Source organism: Musca vetustissima, unplaced genomic scaffold (assembly GCF_032173495.1).
Source record: "Musca vetustissima isolate MV318-11 ecotype Yass unplaced genomic scaffold, APGP_CSIRO_Mvet_v1 utg214407, whole genome shotgun sequence".
Taxonomy (NCBI): domain Eukaryota; kingdom Metazoa; phylum Arthropoda; class Insecta; order Diptera; family Muscidae; genus Musca; species Musca vetustissima.
In genome coordinates, this window is record NW_026882435.1 from 1 (window position 1) to 17,662 (window position 17,662).

The window sequence follows — 17,662 nt, forward strand, 5'->3', positions numbered from 1 at the left end:
GGACTACCATCAAGGCGTGGATTTATTAAAAAGTAGTTTTGAGGACTACCATCAAGGCGTGGATTTATTAAAAAGTAGTTTTGAGGACTACCATCAAGGCGTGGATTTATTAAAAAGTAGTTTTGAGGACTACCATCAAGGCGTGGATTTATTAAAAAGTAGTTTTGAGGACTACCATCAAGGCGACTACCTCATCAAGGCGCGGATTTATTAAAAAGTAGTTTTGAGGACTACCATCAAGGCGTGGATTTATTAAAAAGTAGTTTTGAGGACTACCATCAAGGCGTGGATTTATTAAAAAGTAGTTTTGAGGACTACCATCAAGGCGTGGATTTATTAAAAAGTAGTTTTGAGGACTACCATCAAGGCGTGGATTTATTAAAAAGTAGTTTTGAGGACTACCATCAAGGCGTGGATTTATTAAAAAGTAGTTTTGAGGACTACCATCAAGGCGTGGATTTATTAAAAAGTAGTTTTGAGGACTACCATCAAGGCGTGGATTTATTAAAAAGTAGTTTTGAGGACTACCATCAAGGCGTGGATTTATTAAAAAGTAGTTTTGAGGACTACCATCAAGGCGTGGATTTATTAAAAAGTAGTTTTGAGGACTACCATCAAGGCGTGGATTTATTAAAAAGTAGTTTTGAGGACTACCATCAAGGCGTGGATTTATTAAAAAGTAGTTTTGAGGACTACCATCAAGGCGTGGATTTATTAAAAAGTAGTTTTGAGGACTACCATCAAGGCGTGGATTTATTAAAAAGTAGTTTTGAGGACTACCATCAAGGCGTGGATTTATTAAAAAGTAGTTTTGAGGACTACCATCAAGGCGTGGATTTATTAAAAAGTAGTTTTGAGGACTACCATCAAGGCGTGGATTTATTAAAAAGTTGTTTTGGGGACTACAGTGGTATAGGGCAATCAAAGTTCGGCTCCACCAAACTTAACACCTTTTTCACTTTTTTCCTTTACTCTTTTTTATCCTTTAGCCATTCACCTCAACACGAAGAACGAACATTTTATAAATTTATGGTAAATGAAATGTTGCTAGAGGTAGATAGGTTCTGTAAGATGATGATATAGAATATGAAAAATATATTTCGTTGATGATAGTGTGGCATTGTTTCCGGCTATTTCCCTTGTTGCTATTGTTCTCCATATCGTTGTTGTTGTTGCCTGTATTCCAATTGTTTATATGTAGTGTTATTGTATTATTTGTCATTGTGGTTGGTTAGGAAAAACCACTAAATTGTGTTTTGACTTTGTAACGTTTTAACCACATTTCGGTGGTTCGTTTTTGAGGCTATTTTTGTTACATTTTTGTCTCTCTCCGACAACTCTCTTCCCTTGTGTCCCTTTTGCAATATGTCCTTAACGTACCGTAAACACGACCACAAACACACAACACATAGGACATAGTTTTCATGTCGTTGTACCACTACTCCGCAACCCGCACCCGTACTACTACTACTGTCCGGACTACTTGACTTTAGTTGTTTGGTCAAATTGACTTCAGTTTTTTGTTGCTGTTGCTGTTTTTCTTCTGCTTCTTCTATTGCTTTTTGTCCTTTTACATTGTATCTGTAGAAGTGGTCGACAACAACACAATTCCTTGCCATGCACTTGTATGTTTCAGTGGTTGTTGTAGTTGTCGTTGTTAACTTTTTCGAATTTACTTTTCAAGTTTAATTTAATTATCAGATAAATTGAAATTTACGAATTTTAAATGGAATTAATAAATAATTCATTTGTGGTTTTGGAATACAAAAGTAATTTTGGCATTCATGGTACGATTGTAGTCAAAGTAACTGATTTGTATTTTTGTGGTAAAGTAATGGGAGGGTGGTGGGGAATTGTGGGAAGTAATGATGGTGGGGTATTTGAATAGAGTAATATTGTTGATTATAGTAGAAAAATATTTAAAGGGGCTGAGAAAAACATTCACTAATATAGAGGTTCCTTTGAAGGTTTTCTCCTTGACATTATGTCCTAACGCCAGTTGACGTCCGCATAAAGACCAGTCCTAAATCTCTGGAAAATAGAATAACCTCACATAACATTTTTAGAATAAACCAGTGAGCGGAGCAGTATAGTCGGACGGGCCGACCGTACGATACCCTACACAACTACCGCGGGATACTAGCTTTATGCCGACGTTTATTCTGAGCGTGGGCAATGTTTCGTGATAGTTGCCCGATTAAAGATCGACAGCACCTCTTCCTTACACTGGCATATTTTCCGAATATTCCCAATATTGAGTACACCTTTCTAATTACTTGTCCAGATTCCCTTCACCGTGGATTGTGTTGTGATGTTCGGATTATAATTGTGGCCTATAGATCGGCCCATTTATACCAAAATTTTTATATCTGGTCATCACCAAAAATTATAGCCGACATCTCTGACCATACCTGGATCCTCATTGACCATTTCAAAGCTATATTTCCGCTCTCTAGTGTAGTAATGTCTCAGTACGTAAGCACCTGTAAATATTTAAGTGTAACTCCCACATCTGAGTACATACGACCATATAATTAGTATCAATTTAAAGGTCAACCGCTCCTCTTGGATATGCTATCAACTTCTCGGGTCTTTGCTATTCAGGGGTAAATATATACGCTATAGAATACAAATTTTGTCATTTTTCACACAAAAGTCAGGGTCCATTTGACCTGCTAAATATTGACCTATCTTTATCAAAACTAGCATGCTTATTCTATGGCCCGATCCCCTTTTCCATGCAAAAATTCGCGGTTTTTGGGCCATAATTGCGGCTTGTGGAGCGACCAGAAGCACCGACATTTCCCAAAAACACCGATCTTTCCCAAAAACAATAGGGGCCTTCATTGGCCAGAACCCATCCTACATGCAAAATTTCGTGAAGATTGGTATATAACTGTGGCCTGTATCGTGTTTACAAATTATAATGGACAGACGGACGGACGGACACACATGTCTAGATCGACTCAGCTAGTCGAGATGTGACGATCGGTATACGTAAAGGTAGGTCTAGGACCAATATTTCGCGGCGTTACAAACTTTTGGGGCTACACAAATCTATAATACCCTGACAACATAGTTGTGTAGGGTATAAAAATATATCCTGGCAGAATATTGCGTATATAATTGCATGTTTTGGCAAAGTCCCAATTGAAAGCGCTGATATGTATATGTATTTCGAAGGTTCGGCCGCATTTTCGTCGATTTTTTAAAAAGTATTTTTTTAACGCACCTCCATTAAACATATATTTTAAGATACCCCCAAAACATGGCTTTATTAAAAATCAGTAAGGAAAGAAGTTAAGTCGGAAGGGACCGACTTTGCGTGTATTCAAAAGATGCATCGGAACCAGTATTGCCAAAACTTTGTTGAGAAAAATTCTAGATTTCTTCTACAAGGGCCGGAATTTTTAATCAGAGTAAAATTCTGTGCCGATTTAGCCATGTACGTCTGTATTAGTAAAGATAGATCTCACAATATTGAAGTAAGAGCTTTGAAATTTTGAACATGCATTACTACAACTTTTAGGATTCTTGGTATTGAAAATGTAATATATCTGCCCTTTTTAAGGTAGCCCTATATAACGGTACTCCCAATATTCGAATTTTTGGAGTTTTTCGGCAAGTATTTCAATAGTTTTTCCTGTAATATTTTGGGTTCTCCCAAGGTAGAAAATCTTCCTACTTAAAATAATATAATTTAATATTTTTGAATTAAATGGGGTATAAAATCCTCCCCCTAAAATACATATATAGGTACAACCATATTATCCATATAAATGTTCCATCCTATTTGCTTACTTTTGAGGTTTTTAGTAACAGTTTCCCATAGACGTGGTAATTATTTATAAAAAGTATTTGCCGGAAAATGCTTTTTGTCTCAACTCCAATACAAAGAGCGACTCATTTTTGGTATTCTTAAGAGGCTATAATTTGACTTCCCGGATTCCCAGTGAATAAATAACCTCTTTGCAAAATGTTTCCAATTTGGGTTTGTAATTTTTAATTCGCTCCTATACAAAGGCCCGCTTAATTTCCCAGCCCAGTTTTCCAACCTGAGTGTCTGTAATTAGGGGTTTCATTTTCTCAAATATACGTCCTACTCGACCACATTTTTGGTAAATGTGGTGTCAATCGAACAAGCATGAGTAGTTTGGTGTGCCATTCACCTAAAATCGGACGAAAATAAATATGGAAGCTATAAATACATCTAGGTTATACCAACTTGAGTATGTTGTGCAAATTTTTCGGCAATAGGGCTAACTTTGGGTCTTTGATGCCCCATTTACTTACAATCGGGCGAAACTAAATCTGAGCCGATTTCAACAAAACTTGACACACGTTAGGTTATACTAACATCAGCACGTTGCGCAAAATTGTACACTTTGTTTAAAATTTAACATCAACAGACGGACGGACATGCATTATTCGACTCTGAAAGCGATTCTATGCATATTTTCAAAAGGAAACATGAGTCTATCACGGTTTCTTTTGTCTGTTACAAACATATGCACAAAGACATAATACTCTGTACCACAAAAATTGTGTGGAATGTGGAGATTTGGTACCCAATATGTCCAATGCAATGTGTCATAATATAGCGAATTCGATCGAAAAATTCACTCAAAAACCTCAAAATACGGAAAATTGGTGGGTGTCGTTATATGGGGGTCATGCCTAAACGTGGACCGTTATAGCACATTATCGAACTTGACCTGCCTGCAGACAATATACAATTCTATGCAAAATTTTGGCTATACCAAAACATTTGAAATTTGATCCCTTTAACTTTGATCGATTTCCCTTGAAAACTATATATGTCTATGTTGACCATAACCACAACTTCATGCAAAGCTTCTTAACGATCGGTGAGACAAATGCAACCTCCAGTGCGATATTGGTAATACGAAACAATATCAGAATGTGCAAGAACCCTGGTCAATAATTTAGTATAACTCCCCTATATCGCTTGCATACATATATACATTTTAAGTTAATTTGAAGTTCAACATCTCCTCTAGGATACGCTGCAAACTCATTCGGACTATGTCTTGCTGGATATAAACCACAATTTTTTTTTTAATTTTTGTGGCCATGCTTATTCCTTGGCCTGATCCATCTCGTAAAAATTCGTAATGTTCGAGTGGCCTCTAGAGCGACTAGAAAATCAGGCAATTTAAATTTATCATTTATTTCATTTGCAAAAAAATGAGCGGAGCAGTATAGTCGGACGGAGCCGAATATATGACACCCTACACAAATACCACGAAACCCTAACAATCTTCGGACATTTTCGGCAAATGTTGTCATTTTACACTGAAATGTCTTGGTCGATTCGATCCGCTGAAAATTACCGATCAAAACTGTTATTCTAATTAGTTGGCCAGATTTCCTCCCATTTGCATTTGTAAATAAAATTTACGCGCATTCGAGTACATACAACAATATAATGGATATCAATTTAAAGGACAACCACTCCTCTAATATCAGAAGTAAATATATTCACCCTAAAATACAAAATTTTTCACCCAATATTCTAGGCCCATTTGACGCGGATCATCATCATAACTGTGAACAGTGTCGTGTCTAAATCGACTCAGCGAGTCGAGATATGATCGGTACACTAAAAACTTGGGTCTAGGACCAATATGGGGCCACACAAAGCTATAATGCCCTTACAGTAGGGTATAAATATTTTTTGTATTTATCGACCTTACAAAAATATTACTTTGATTGCAAATTGAAATGGACAGACGGGCGGACGGACGCATATGGCTAGATCCAATCTGTTAATCGTTATATGCCGATCAGAATACTAAAAGATGGGTTCAGGACAAATACTTCTTGGCATTACAAACTCTAGGGACATACAAAGTTATTATGCCCTCACAACGTATGGAATATGATTAATTGGAAATCTTCTCCAAAGGGCTTCCATACAGTGTCACATTTATTAAATTTATTGACTAGATTTGTTTTTATAAAATCTTTAAAAATTTGAAAGTCAAAGTATAGTTTAATTTCGAATAAAATTAAATATCTCATTTTTACTAAGCTAGAATTTTTACTTAAAATTAGAATTGACATGTTGTTTCACTTACCTATTAAATTATGAAAACCATTTTTATAAGGTCCCAGTATCCCGTATTCCAAATCTTTGATTCTGCCGCTGTTGTGTTGATCAGGATAATTTTTTTAATTATATGACAAATATGGATCGTTAATCATTTATTGCACAAATCACAATATACATTTTCACAAATATATATAATTTATTCTTGCTGTTGTTGCTCTCTTCAGACAAACAGACAATTTTGCTATGCGGAAAACTATGTACTCTCGCTGTTGTTGTACTGGTAGTATTTGCGAAAACAGCGACAAATGACAAATTGCCAAACACGTAATGCACAATTTAAACACAATCAGAGATGTGACACTACCATGATTAATCTATTGATGTATGGGGATAGCTGGACGAGACGAAGCGCGATGTGATGCGATGCGATGCGACGCAATTGGAGGGATGGACCGAACGACCGATGAATGGATGGGAGGAAGAACGTTTGGGAGGTAGAACGTATGGGAGGTTCTTTTGCATAAACACCGTGGAGACTTAATGGCTGGCGTTAAAGATGCCGATGTTTTGGTGTGACGTATATCGTGATGTTGTTGTTTTCTTTTTTAAGCGTTGCATTTATAATTTAAGAGGTGTCTGTAATTTGTTGTTTATTTATTCAATTTTTTTTTTTTGTTGCTCTACAAATACAATGATTGACATTTGAAGAGCGAGGTCATATTTTTGAGAGGCAATTTTGGGTAAATTATGTTGGTTGTGAGATGTTTTTTGTGAGAATAAAATCTTTTGGGGATTTACAACTTTTTTAATTTTTTTTTATATTTTTTTGTTTTTTTTTTATTCTTCACTTTTTTATTTGAAATCCTTGTAGTATTTTAGATTATTTTTAACTAGTTTTATTTTTCAAACATAATTTTTAAACAGTTTTTGAAAATGTTTATTTAATTTTATTATAATTTTGGTTTTTGCTATACAAATATATTATAATTACATTAGAATTGCGAGTCAACTTTAGAGTAAATTATGTTTATGTTGAGCTATTATTTTTGTAATTAAAAAAAAAACGTTGTTATGTTGCGTTATATCCTCCAACATGAGATAGACATTCAAAATACGATCTAATTGGAACGATATGGGGCATATGATTCAACAGATCGACGGACAGAAAGGCCGAAATGGTCAAATTGATGAAGAATATATACCTGATCAAAATATGAATTCTGCGTCTATTTAATCATGTCCGTCCACAGGTCTGTTGAAATGATTTAATATCGAGCTTATCTTTACGATGAAGGCTACCAATCGAATGAGCAATAGACCTGTACTTCACTTAGCCCACAAATAAGAGTCCGAGTTCTTGGAGAGTGGACAACAACTTTGCAGGTTTTTACCAATATACATACGTACATATTTTGATACAATCGCCATATAAAGGCCTAGCACATTTTATATATGGCAAAGATCCTAGGTACATTTTCCAACCGAAGTTGTTTTAAATTTCCAGTTTCTTGAAAAATTGTTCTTATTGGAGATCTAGCCTCAATTTTATAGCGAAATGAGTATAAATAAGTATTTCACCTAACTAACTATGTCGCAGGTGTATAATAAATGGCCCCAAAAGTTTGCAACGCCATCTTTTAGTACATCGATCGATCGATACAATGGAAAAAAAGAGAACCGGTTGACCTATAATTGATCGCACAAAAATTCCGAAATATTACCTAAGCTCGGAGTATACCGTCGAATAAAGACGGAGATTCATACTAGTTCTGTAAAGTATCATATCGTCGGTTCCGTGCGACTGTGCTACACCGCTCACTGGTTTTAATATATGTTCATATTTCGGCATAGCCCCTATATAGAGGACCCGCATAATTTTGGAATTTGGGTTGTCCCAGGAGAATTTTTCAATCGAAATAATTGTGAAAATGATTGGAGAATTAACAAGTAAAAACGACATGAAGATTTTTTGATACATTTTATACCTTTATACCTTCAAAATATCTAAAATTAATGGGAGCTCCTAGAAGAAAACTATTTTTAGAGCTTGAACATATATAAATACGTGATGAAAAGATGATTAAGATTCTCCAAGTATCTAATAGTGGGACTACCGTTAAATGAGGTTATAATAAAACGGAGATAAATGTTGATATTTGTGGTAGTTAGATTTTACAGCCACTTAGAATACAAAATACCAAATATCAGTCAAAATAGGTTGAAAAACAGCCAAGTTGGTTGGAAAACGTGTCCAAAGATCGGGAGTTATATGGGGACTGCGCCGAAACGTGGACCGATTTAGAATAAACAAACATCCTAGGAGCACTAGCAATGTCTGTGCAAAAGTTCAGAGCTCTATCTTAAATATTGCGATCTCTATCGGGATTTCAACAGAAGGGCGGATATGCGTAAATTGATTCTGATCAAGAATGTTTATACTTTGTGGGGTCTCTGGTGAATATTTCGAGGTATTGCAAACGGTGGAGGGTATAAAAATATTGGTCCATGTTTTTACAATACAATGGTCCAATATAAGTGATTCCATTTCGGAATCATCGAAATTTTCATTGTTTTCACATAGCCTCATTTAAAGATCTCACCCATTTTCGGTATTTCAATAATTCAATACAGGTCATTATTGTCACTAAGACCGCATGCATAAAGTCTTCGGAAACAAATATTCGCAGAAAATTGCAACGTATGTCCATGTTTTGATATAGGCCACAAACAAAGGAGCAGTCCTATTTTACCGTAGGCGCATTATCATACCAAAACGTCTGTAATTTGACATTCAGGTTACTTGGTAATATGAAGGTCCACCTCCAATTTGACAGTGTTGGGCTCAGTGAGGATGGACAACATATTTGCAGAAATTTTGCAATATAGGACCATGTTTTGAAATATACCACATATATAAATTCCCGCACCATTTTAGGTAATAGCATGCTCCCTGATGGATATTCCAATCGAAGTGGCTTCGACTTCTTGATGGCTGTAAAAATTCTATGCGATAAATCAAGTTCAAACTTTAGTTTTGGTATGTTTGAGACCCTAGCCTCATTTTCCAAACGTTAGGGAATACTTCGGTATTTCGAAATTTTTCAATATAAGTCCATGTTTTGACATAGGCTCCATATCAAAATTCCCGCCACATTTTACCTAATATCATGCTCCTAGATGCATATTTCAACTGAAGTGATTTGACATTCTCACTGTTTGGTGGGAGAAAAAATGTTACGCGACAAGTTAAGGTCAAGGCCACTCGTTTTCCAAACTCTAGACATTTCGGGATTTAAATATATATCAGGTATTTTGTAAGTTCTAGGCAAATTTTCCAATCGGAGTGCTTGTAATAAGACATTTCGGGTTACATAACGGTCATGCGAAGAACATCGCAATTTCTATGTTACTAAAGGTTTAAACCGAATTTTTTATCCTGAGAGTCTGTTTAGTACTCAAATCCATTTAAAGGTTTAAACCGATTTTTAATGACATATAATTCTATTTTGAATTGATATTTTTTAATACCTTGGGTAGCAAATTTTCCATAACAGTTAAATATTCGACCATTTTTAATGACATATAATTCTATTTTGAATCCTCCTAAGAGCACAAACTCCTAATAGAAAATAATTTACAATGGCATGGTCTCCATATGAAGATCCCGAGCAACTTAAGGAATTTCAAATGCACAACAGCTATAGGAAAGTATATAAAATTGGTCCGTCGAACTTAAAGACTCCTTATGAAGATCCCGGGCGATTAAGGTACTTTAAAATGAACAACACCTCTTGGAGGATATGCTAAATTGGTCCGTCGAACTTAAAGACGTCTTACTTCCTGTTTTTATTAATTTTGAAATTGTATTGTATTTGTATATATTATCCAGATTTTTTAACCTGTTTACGGTTGAATACATTTTCACGATTTGGATTGTTTAACCTTAAAAATAGTGTAGATTTTTAAAATTTTGCACTGTTTTCTAAGCTATTTTATGAAATTATTTTGAAGTTAGGGTGATTTTTTTTAAGATTTTTTAATCAATTTTTTTATTTTTAACATTTATTTGCACAACTTGTTATAGTTTGTAAAACATTTTCCACAATTTTTTATTTCATTTACGTTTTTTTATGAGATTCTCACAAGAAGACAATGTCTTTGCATTTGCTTACACAAAACATGATTTTATGGACAATATTTCTTATCTTTATGCGAATGCCTTTCTTTAAGAAAATTTCACAAATTATATTTTCCTTTTCTTCTACACTTTTTTTATTTTCCTGAATTTAAATTTTGTTGTTGCTATTGTTTTGTTATTATATTAATGGAACCCACTTATATTTTTGGTTGGGGTTATTTTTAGATAAACATTTCCATTTAGCACATTTTTGTTAAAGACGAACAGCAACAGCAACAACAACCAACAACACCATGGAATTCATTTTCCAAAACGAAAAAAATGAGACCGAATGAAAAACCAAAACACTTTTCATTATTTCCACATTGTGTTGCTGATGATGTTGATGTTGTTGTGATGGGCGACGATGCCGGATGTCGCAAGCGAAACGAACCGCACCGAAATGAACTAAACATGCTGCGTGCGTCCGTACGAATACGATTCCCAAGGAACCAAGAGGAGATACCAACCCGGATGACAGCTAGATGGGATGGGATCTGTGTAACAGGCCGTGTACCGCGAACCGCGAAATCAAGAAGCAACACTTTGGCGTGCCTGTGTGTTCTGTTTTGCCACACCAAATGGCAGCTGAAATGAATGAGGAGGACTGTGGAACACTTGGCTTGGCTAAGCGAAATATAGGAGTGAAAATATCTCCACCCACACCTTATACAAAAATAAAGAAGAACACATGCAAACGCACGAATACAAACACACACACTCGATTTTTGTACACAGTATTTGCACTTGCTGTGCAGTAATTTCTTTTTTATTACTTCGACTACAAAATAACTGCAGACCGGCAAACACACACACATAAATCACACCATCATAAAATGTCACACCACACCATCACATCACTTTTCCGAATTTTTCCAAAAATTAAAAGAAACGAAACACAATTTTGAAAACCAGGAATGAAAAGGCGTCACTGTGTCATTGGCCATTTATTTACAAAAAAACATGCAGATTTTGAAGTAAAAAATTCACTTGACTCCTCGAGACTTCGCCTAGCCAACTGCGGAATCCACCACTTGGGTCATTACATTTTTATTTTAACACAAAATTTCCAATTTTCAATTATTTTTCCAAAAAAACGCCGAAATATTTCACCGATTTTTCTCCTTTAATTCGTACTACCGTTGGCGTCTTCTTTTTTTTTTCAAAATATTTATAGCACCTTAATCTTGCACGTCTATCAGGCAACTGGCCCGATGTCACATCAACAACATTCTCCAAAAAAATATTAAAAACATCAGCAGCCGCAACAACAACAACAAAAATCGGCGACAAACAATAAACCCCAAACAAATCGCAGACGCTTTTGTGTCCACCCCCCATTCAAGCAGAGGGGGAGATGATGGTGGGCCAATTATTTGCCTAGTGTCAGCTACCTATCCTACCAGCGGGCAACAAATTGAGAAGACGCGCCAAAAATGTGCTTTCACACAGCAACAACAACAGAACAAAAAACAACAACAAGAATTTCCAATCAAAAAAATTATGACACTTTCCATAAATGTAACAAAAACAAAACAACAAGAGACAAATTGCGATCACCACCAAAAGCGTCTTACTCTTTTCCCACACGAGGGTAGAGAGTTGCCATTCTATCAGTGATAAAAAATGATCAAAAATAATTAGAATTTGGGAGAATTTTGATATTGAAACAAACAAACGAAAAATACATTAATTTCGGCCAGAACAATCTTTTTATATACTCCGCCTAGTTTTGTACATTGTATAACTGTGCTGACCTTCAAATGAAAGCTACATTTTCTGGAAACATATTCACCAGAAATCCGGAATGCCAAAATACCGAAAATATGGTCTGAAATAGGTGAAAATATTAGGTTATCACTTTCAAATACGTGGACCTATCTATATTGAACATGTTTTTCGAAGAAATTTTTTTAACTGTTAATAATTCGGATATTCGAATTACAAATGAGACTTTCTTCACCCTTAAACCAGTAAGGAAAGTTCAAAAGTCGGACGGGGCCGACTATATGATACCCTTCACCACTTTGGGAACATACAAGAGATGTTAATATCTACAAAATCCTGTAGATGGAGCAGGCATAGAATCTTTGGAGGACCATTGAGATGCAATCGGGCGAAATTAAATAGATAGATATTTGAACCAATTGAAAAAATCCCATACACATACCATTTTGAAATCAATGAAAATTTGCATGGCAAACGGTGTACCACTTTGGTGTACCACTTGTATGAAATCGAGTAAGGATATTTATATAAACACGTGAACCCTATGCAAAATGTTGTCCCAATCGGACAAATATTGGGAGTTTGGTGTATCATTCAAAAAAAATCGGACGAAACTATATATATGGGAGCTATATCTAAATCTAAGCCGATTCCAACAAAACTTCGAATACATAAGTATGGACCTGATTCAGTGCGCTGTGCAATATTTTGTCCCAATCGGACAAATATGGGGAATTTGGTGCATCATTTACCTAAAATCGGACGAAACTATATATGGGAGCTATATCTAAATCTGAACCGATTTTAACAAAACTTCGCAGACATCAATCTGAACTTAATTCAGTAGTCTGTGCAAAATTTTGTCCTAATTGGACAAATATTGGGAGTTTGGTGCACCATTTACTTAAAATCGGACGAAACTATATCTAAATCTTAACCGATTCCAACAAAATTCCGCATACATGAGTTGCAACCTTATTCAGTACTCTGTGCAAAATTTTGCTTCAATCGGAACAATATTGGGAGTTTGGTGCACTATTTACATTAAATCGGACGAAACTATATATGGGAGCTATATCTAAATCTGAACCGATTTTCTCCAATTTCAATAGGGTTCGTGCTTGTGCCAAATAAGTGACATGTGCCATATTTCATCCAAATCGGATCATAAATGCGACCTGTTCCTTTTTCACAAAAATACACGGACGGACAGACGGGCATGCATAAATCGACTCAGAAAGTGATTCTATGCATATTCTGTTACAAACATATGCGCAAAGACATAATACCCTGTACCACAGTGTGGTGATGTTTGACATTTTGATGAGAAAATGGGGATACTTTACTTACATAGCTAGCTTGTGACAGAACTTTCGTTCCATAAGCCGAGCTTAAAAAAGTTTCCATGAGCGTCGGTCTTGTGCGCAACTCTTCTGATTTTTGAGACCATATTCGGCAATGTTGTCTTCCACTTGAGCTTTCCATCTAATTCGTGGCATTCCCCTTCTGCGTGAACCATCTGCTGGTTCACTTTTATATGACTTTTGTGCTGGGGCATCTTCATCCATTCTCACAACATGACCTAGCAAACGTAGTCGCTGCAGCTCGATACGTCTCATGATTCCTTCCACGGCGATATTCACCGTCAACGCAGATCGGCCCATAGATCTTTCGGAGAATTTTTATCTCAAACACTCCAAGAGCTGCCTCATCTGCTTACGCCAGTACCCATGCTTCAGATCCATACAACAGCGGGTAGTATCAGCGTCTTGTAGAGTATGAGTATGGTCTGGCGGGAGGTGGCCTTATTTTTATACTGCTTACTTAGACCATAGTAGCATCTGTTGGCCAACACGATCAAACCTGATGTCATTAGTTTTATCTATGGCGATACCAAGATATATAAAATTTTTGACTACCTCGAAGTTGTAGTTCTCAAGTTCCATAGTTGTTACGAGTCTACTGGACGTTGTGCGCGTTGATACCATCAGCGTGGTCTTCTCGCCGTTTACTGCCAGACCCACTTTGGCAGATTCCTTCTTAATTTGTTAAAAGATGTTGGTTGTTGCCGCTCTCAATGTCCTCTATAGTTGGCACATATCTTCTTGTCCCCTTTTTTGTGCACGGGACACAGGATGATGAAGTTCCAAACTTTGAATATGCATTCCTCTAGCCAAATTGATCCTGACCAGCATATGACCACCAGTCTTGAATAGTTCGGCTTATAATCGATCAGCTCCTGCTGCTTTATTATTCTTCAGCCGATTTATTGTTATTTTGACTTCATCTTGGCTATGTGGTATACACCAGAAGCTTTTCAAAATGCTCCTTCCGGACCCTCAGTACGATGTCTGTGTCTTTGGAGTGGGCAATTATTTGCCATTGTTCTTGTATATTATTATCGAAACAAGGATTGCTTGCGTCAAGTTGTGGGTAATTTGAGCGGAGTAGGCTTCTGCTATCTGTTGTGTTTGCAGCTTTTCGACGTCGATTTTCCATGTAGTTTTAGATCGCACCTTTGCTGCTATATTAAGACATGTCCAAACTGCTGCTACAAGGTAATGGTCCGAATCGATAGTCCGCCCTTTTCATATCATACCTTTTCATACATTTCCAATTTCAGAATAGGTAGACCAGTGTAAATATTTACGTATAACTCCCACATCGAAGGATATCTATAAAAAAGTCAAAAACGTCAGGTTCGAGAATAAAGTATATTAACCAGCATTTAGGCCTACCCCTATATAAAAATAATTACCTAATAAATATTTTGGGAGAAGGAAGGTATTGTGATACAAAGCGGAAATGTTAGATACGAAATTGTTCTATATCGGTACTCAATTAGGAATAGCCCCTCATATAATGATAACTCCAACAGTCAACAATCAATAGGTATAGTCCCACTTATAACTTTGCCCAGTAGTTTGAGGATTTTATACACATGTTGAGCCCTGTCATGCCTTATTAATACCGGATCACGATTTGGAGTTTTGAGATTTAAGGAAAATCCCCATTATAAATTGCAGAAATTTCAATTTCACGTACTTTTTGGCTTGCAAAATAGATTGGTACAGTTGTCCGGATATGCCACTTTTTTGTATTTTCCATATATCTCCCATTATTCCTTACATCAGAAATTTCGAAGGTATAACATAGTTCCTCGTGGGGTGGGAGACGCCATTTCTAAAAAATGTCAATACTCTATGGCGAAATCATTAGGAATTTTATATTAATATCAGTCAGTAGTTTACAATATATTTTTTACATCGCAAGTTATAACCACTTTTCCCAGGTTATTCGCCATAAAATAATTTCCAAAAGTTCCATTTAATTATGCTATTTCTGTTGGTGGGTATGTTTTTTTAGTTTATTGCAGATTTTTTATTTGGAGCTCTTCCGTAATATTTTTCTTTTGCTTCGAATATCCTCTGGCATACCGATTAACAACTACGATTCGGCTTACTATTCCGCAGATACACATCGTTTTAATGGTTTTTATTAAAACTGAGAAGCGAATTCGGTAAACATTTTACTTCACGTTCGGATCCGGTCAATTGGCAGCCATTTAGCGTGTTAAGACTATTTTTTGAGGGGCTATGTTAAAGCTCATGTCTTAACTATCTGTCTGAAAACATGAAATTTTACAGTCAGGTATTTATGCAATATGACTCTTGTATTTTGTTGTTTTTGTATGTTCATCGTTTTATTTTGCATTTGGTCCCACTCGCATTGATTTTAACTGCAAAAAAATTGGTATACTCGTAATATATATCATCTGTAATGGCAACTCTGTTCCCTACATTCACACACATCAACGCCAAAATCTCACCCACAATTTAGATGAAATAGTGCACTCCCCCAAATAAAACGAAAACACACACAAAAATCGCGTTGATATTTTCTGTTTATCGTCACAACAAAAATGTGATCGCCTGCCAACCGGCCAGCCTACAACAATCATGTCAATGGATCTGTTGTCATTTCGCCGTCGCTGTTGTTGTTGTTGTTGCTGGTGTTCTTGTATTCAAATCATTTTTGGTGCTCAGTCATTAAACTTGTGAGAAGATCATCAGCCGATCTTCTCTATAGTTTACTAGTTTTGTTCTCCATATCTTATTGGAATCTTTTCACTCTCTCCCTTTGGTTGTGTGGATTAAATTCAAATTTTGGGTCGCTTATGGTGGGAGACATTTGGTTTTTGTTGTTGTATCTGCTTTTTAATAGTGTCCGCCTGTGATCTGCTCATTCTTTTTCGATTAACTGTGACGAAGTCGTTTTTATTAAAATGATGAACACTTGCGACAGACACAATGAATGTTCGTCCATACATACGAGAATATACACTTTGCACTGGGCCGGCTGGGTGGATGTTCAGATGGGTGTATCGTGGACAGTTTGGGTGGTTATTTGCTGATGTTCTTAGCTTGTTCAAGTGACAAGAATTTTTTGCCGATCTATCAGTGTCCCAGTAACCCAGTGAACTATTTTAGAAGGGAATGGGAAAAATAATTGGAAATTGCGATGTAAATAACATGGTTTTATATGAACCTCATGGTACATTTCTAATATGAGAACACGAAATACCACTCAGTTTGGAAAAATGAGCTATGACGTCGCCCTTGCTGAAAATTAAGCCTGACCTGTATGCTGGGGCTATGTCCAAACATGAATTTATATCTTTGTAAGCTTGAGTTCCTCACACAGTAAACGAACGCCTGTGTGATTAACAGTAAACCGAAGTATCTGTATGGAATAGTAAACTGAAGTCTCCTTGCGGAACAGTAAGCCGAAGCCTTTGTGGGGAACAGGGAACCGAAGTCTCTGTATTTATATAACCTCCACTATGCGTGGCATTAAAAATATTCTTAACAACCGTTGATGGAAATTGACCGGGTTGTACATATCTGTAAACCCCATATAAAACACATAAACTGGTCAATCTCGATTGTCTAAAATTTCATATTTCCAGATTCTTAACGTGTTAAATCAATTGCTGATATGTCAATTTACATATTGAATTCGTAGTATATGAACTGAATGGATTTATTCAAACTTTGAACCTGGTAATATATTTCAACCTTAGAAGTTAGAATTTGGTCAACAAATGCGAGGATGGACTTTATCGGCCGCCTCTAGACTTGGTAAAGATAATAGGTTGTACAACGTTTGATTCAAATCGGATATTACATTCGTCTGATACTGGGTTGTGTACAGTTTGGTTCATATAGGGCATTTCACCATCTAATTTAACACCTATAAAACATTCGATATCATAATAATATTTTCAAAATACTAATGCGCCCCCGGGTGGGCTCGAACCACCAACCTTTCGGTTAACAGCCGAACGCGCTAGCCAATTGCGCCACGGAGGCTACATATCTGACTTAATTTGCTATATGAGTTCCATAGAATCTGTATCAAAAATTCGTAAAAAATTCAATTATATATTAGAGCAAAGAAATATACAAACACATAAACTATTTGCTGCCGCCCCCGGGTGGGCTCGAACCACCAACCTTTCGGTTAACAGCCGAACGCGCTAGCCAATTGCGCCACGGAGGCGATATAACCACTGTGCAACAGATGACAAATTAGAATAAAATAAATTATAACCATATTATTTATAAATACTACATTAAAATAGTAATAATAGCTTCTCAACATTCTAGAACGGACCCATG

At 36.2% G+C, this 17,662-nt stretch overlaps 2 non-coding genes across 2 annotated transcripts; both read right to left on the minus strand.

Annotated features, from left to right (window-relative positions):
- Positions 1 to 17,279: 17,279 nt before the first annotated feature.
- On the minus strand, positions 17,280 to 17,353 carry Trnan-guu (transfer RNA asparagine (anticodon GUU)). Its single transcript has one exon. It is a non-coding gene; the product is annotated as a tRNA-Asn (tRNA).
- Positions 17,354 to 17,469: 116 nt separating this feature from the next.
- On the minus strand, positions 17,470 to 17,543 carry Trnan-guu (transfer RNA asparagine (anticodon GUU)). The gene has a single exon. It is a non-coding gene; the product is annotated as a tRNA-Asn (tRNA).
- Positions 17,544 to 17,662: the final 119 nt, after the last annotated feature.